A 4,899-nucleotide genomic window follows, 5' to 3' on the forward strand; every position below is an offset into this window, starting at 1 on the left:
AGCTCTCCCGACCAAATTTAAATTCATTTGTCCACTTGGCAACAGTTGAATATGAAGGAGCAGAGTCCCCCAATGTATTCTGGAAATTAGCATGAATGTCCTTTGCTTTCATACCTTTCGTTACAAAGTACTTAATCACTGCTCGAATTTCGACTTTTTCTGTCTTCGCAAATCACTACGTGGTAACAACAACAGAGCCACGTACTGCCACAGCTCTCTTCCAAGAACACTGACGTGTAGTGGTGGGCAGGAAATCGCGTATCTGTTTGAAATCACAGTGATTGAGAAGTCACAGATATCACAATAACAACTTTACAAAATCTAACTGCGATTTCAGTCACAGTTAGCAGTCGCAAGTAGCATTTCACATTCAACGCCGTGAGCCATCTGTTGGCCGAATTCCGTACTGCTTTCTGCGATTTCAGTGACAAATCGCGGCTAGAAGTCGCAAGTAGCAACTAAAAAGCGCAGTTAACAGTGCCGTCTGTTGGCCAAAGTTCGTACTACGCTCATCTCTGCGACACGCTATCGAGTCTAACTGCGACTTCCGTGACAAGTCGCAACTAAGAGTCGCAAGTAGCAACTAAAAAAGCGCAGTTAGCAGTGCCATCTGTTGAGCAAAGTTCGTACTACACTCATCTCTGCGACACGCTATCGAGTCTAACTGCGATTTCCGTGACAAGTCGCAAGTAGCAACCAAAAAGCGCAGTTAGCAGTGCCATCTGTTGAGCAAAGTTCATACTATGCTATTCGCTACAGAGTCAAGCTGCGATTTCTGTGACAAATCGCAACTAAGAGTCGCAAGTAGCAACTAAAAAGCGCAGTTAACATACTTTTCCTAGTGCCATCTGTTGACCGACATACGTACTTCGTTACGAGAGCCTTGTGCCTCACGAGATCGACCTGTTGTGTGTGACTGTGTGCATAATACTGAATATGAAGGGCTTATCTCAATAGTGGTACAAGTCCACTTTTGTTCATTTTGAGATACAGAGTCGTAAAGTTAAATGAGTGCTGAAAAATCTGCAGTTGAGATACCAGAAATATTCAAGCATATGGCTTCTTGCTAGAGATGAACCTTTATTTATGTTTGTTTGGATCATTAATTTCAGAAGCATTATAGACAGAAAAGTGGAGATAATAGACTTGTACCACTATTAAAATAAACCCTTCATATTATATGACGACATGCACATTCAGCGTCAGTTATGGTTGGTCAAACACAGCTGTGACTCTGAATGTATTATATTAATAAGAAGCAACATTGACTTTTTCTCCTGAAAATATCAAGTAACATAACAAATGTGTTTGATTCTGCTTCCAATATGACAGTTTTGGTTAATACTCCACATGCCTACAGGACTTTGCAATGTTAACACAGCAGAACTCAGACACCTGTATAAGTGTAGTGAAATAAAAACAGTATTATTGTGTCATATGAATGCCTCACTTTTGTTTCGACACAGTTCAAGACTCGGGAGAAAAGTTTTACACCTGGTGTTCTACATGGCAACTTCACACACAAGAACTTTTTGCCGACACTACTACTACCTACATAAGTAAGCTTTTCCTGTGTTACTTTCAAGTAATTCACTTAAGCTGTTCCTGATTTAACTGTAAGATCTGTACTCCCCACTTTCATATCAACAGCCTCAAAATGCATATTGTAGACTTCGGGATATGTAACAGGTCAGTGTCACACCAAGATTGTGGGGAAAGAAGGGGGGGGGGGGGGGGGGCGGCATGTCACTCTCCAACAAGTGTTTACCAATAAATATGTGGCGGAAAATTACGGGTACAGGACGGCTTAACATGTGGAAAATGAGATTTTCATTATTCGCTCACTGTATTTAACATTTATTATTCCTTTAAAATCGCACAACAACTTCAATAAAACACAGTTTAATCACTCATCTGCACACTTATTTCGCAATAATGTCACTTTTAAACTGCAAATCCTCTAAGAGCTCTCTTGAATCTTCACGAGTCTCTCCCAACAGCCTTGATGTGGATAGATACGTACAGCAACCAGAACTGTGTCTGAAAAATCACAAGGATTATTAAACAATTTTTGCTGTCACTAATTACAAGCAATATAATTGACAGAGTAGATTGCTAATATTTGCTGTAATGAAAGCCACTCAATGGGGTATATTTCACATTTGCAAGAACGATCTCACTTAAGGAATTAAGTCCATCGAAACACTTAGAAACTAACCTCTCGTCTGACGAAAACGGTCTAAAGACGCAGTGGCAATTTCTCCAGATCTGCTGACGATATTTTGAGTTATCACTTTACTGAGTGACTGAAATGTAGTTCGGGTACCTGAGAACATAACAATATGTTAGAATTCATTTTCTAAACACGAACTATTATGGTACTGTATGGCTACTTACATATTAATTACATATTAATATTTTCACAGTTGTTTCTTTAATACAAGATTAAAGCCAACGGAAGAACAAACGTAAAACATACTTACCAATGACAGGTTTGTTGAGATGCAATTTTCTGTGTGGACAGATGTAGCTTTTTCATACGGTGGTAAGTCGCAGAAATCGCAGGAGTCACAGAAATCGCAGAAGTAGCAGAAGTCACAGAAATCGCGGAAGTAGCAGAAATAGCAGTGGCGGAGGGATACGCGACTTAGGTTCCTTAACTGCGACTCTTAACTGCGACAAATCACAGTTAAGAATAACAGATACTGAAAAGTAGCATTCACAGAAATCACTGATATCGGAAAATCGCAGTTTAGCATTCGACCATAGATACTAGTAGACTGGCCTTGCTGTGCAGAAGCTGTAGGGCTGGTGTGGCTCCAACATAAACCACGTGACTGTTGGCAAAACGTGGCTGGATTTCAAATCAGCCGTCTGCCATCCTATGTTTGTATCGTATTTTACCCACATTTCTCAATTGACTGTCGAACGCTTCCAACAAAAATTACTTTTTTATTTACGAAAAATTATGTCAGAACTACATTTGACCTGGATTTGTCCACAGTACCATTTATAAAATCTAACAACTACATCGAACGCCTCTCTGGTGGGCAGCAGGACGAAATTACTATAAACTATCAATTAAAGTAAAATGTCGTTAAAATTCTTTTAAACAGTGAGAGTGGGCTCGTGTGAAAACTTTAAATATTGGATTCGCCGCGTTTTGAGCTCTAGTCACTTTATAAAAGAAAATGGGATATGGGAATTATGTCAACTATAGGTGCCAAAATTGTCGACTTTAGGAGCAGGTCCATTTTAGAGTATCAATTTTAGGTGCACTTCAAAGGTTCAGATCCTACTATTTTTACAAAAGTTTAAACTATCAGTTTAAAAAAAATGATATTTTAGATGAAACGTGAGACTTTGAAGTTATAGAAAATAATTCTGGAGCCTACATTTATTCAGTAGTATTAGAAGGTAGAAAAAAATTCTCTTCAAGTGTCGACTATAGGTGCTCTTACCTTATTGTAATCTCACTTGTATATACAAAAAGGCGCGTATGTGCCGATGGCTTAAAGTTTTTCCGTTTCAGGGCCTGTATCCAAAGCTGCCTTCGGTTTTCATCCTTAGGGAACCTATGAGTAGGAACGAGAAACAGTTATATTTACTTCTGTAACCGAATTATCACAGATAGTTTCCAAAATTTAATATGAGTCTGACTTTACAGGCATCACTTTCAACACTTTAATTTACGTGATACTCTATTTCAAGTGTAAAAAACATATAAAAGTCACTTCAGCAGATGTCAATAAACACATCTGCACTGTCATAGAAACACACGTGAAATGTAATGCCATTTTCCCCGACAAAACGCTGAGTACAGCCATAAGCGCAACACGAAACAACCATGTTTTGCCAACATTCACGTGACTTTAGCCCAGAGATGTTGGAGCCACGAAAATGACGTCAGGGCCAGTCTATTATATTTATGGTCGAAGAGTCTATTATATTCATGGTCGAAGAGTTTAGCCCATCACTACTGACGTGGCACGTGTTTACAGCAACAGTCCAATGAATATCACGTGAACAACTCGATGCAATAGTGCTGACCTCTCGTGGTGATTCTGAGAATGTACTTTGTTAACATCTGTGAATCATCAGATGGACCTTGTTGTAGGTAACCTACAATTTAGTCTGTGTCATAAATGACAACGAAAGTCTTACGCAGCATGGGCTGCCGATTTGCGGAGTCATGCACGGTAGTGCAATTTCACTTGATGGAACTGTAAATTTTTTCTATGCGCAATCCTTGATTCGTAATATGACTGTGCACATAGCCCCCAAAAAGTAGTTACGGCTTAGCTACATCCGACTGTAGTCTTAGTGAAGTTCTTAAGACTGCTAGATCTTTTGAGGTAGCTATGAGCGCTCAGCATACTTTCACCAATGAAGTTCAATTTTCAGAAGTAGTCTGTCACTGTCATAAGCAACAGCCAGCTGATGATTTTGTAGCACCATCTTTTTCCACCCGGAAGTCCCATCCGAGTTCACTGTCATCCGGATTACCGGCGCTAGATCTATTGAGGTAGCTATGAGCGCTCAGCATACTTTCATCAATGAAATTAAAGTTTCAGAAGTAGTCTGTCACTGTCATAAGCAACAGCCAGCTGATGATTTTGTAGCACCATCTTCTTTTTCCACCCCCAAGTCCCATCCGAGTTCACTGTCATCCGGATCACCGGCGCTTCATGAAAGACTTTAGTACTTAATGAACCTCCTCGGCGTCGAGGACACTTAAAAAATACTAAACTGGAGTAGTTATGCTATTTGTGTTCTGGGACCGTCTCAGTCTTTTTTTTTTTTTTTTTTTTTTTTTTGATAAGATAAGGACTTCTGAGGTATCATGTTACACCTGAAGCAATTGGGTGAGTTATATTCAGTGTCACCCCCAGGAACCAC

The 4,899-nt window shown here is 39.7% G+C and overlaps 1 long non-coding RNA gene across 1 annotated transcript; it reads right to left on the reverse strand.

The window, feature by feature from the left end:
• Positions 1-1,844: 1,844 nt before the first annotated feature.
• On the reverse strand, positions 1,845-2,601 carry LOC126185156 (uncharacterized). The gene is made up of 3 exons (XR_007536965.1): positions 2,484-2,601; positions 2,219-2,326; positions 1,845-2,040 (listed from the first exon to the last, which is right to left on the reverse strand). It is a non-coding gene; the product is annotated as an uncharacterized LOC126185156 (long non-coding RNA).
• Positions 2,602-4,899: the final 2,298 nt, after the last annotated feature.

The sequence above is a fragment of the Schistocerca cancellata genome, chromosome 4 (assembly GCF_023864275.1).
Source record: "Schistocerca cancellata isolate TAMUIC-IGC-003103 chromosome 4, iqSchCanc2.1, whole genome shotgun sequence".
Taxonomy (NCBI): Eukaryota; Metazoa; Arthropoda; class Insecta; order Orthoptera; family Acrididae; genus Schistocerca; species Schistocerca cancellata.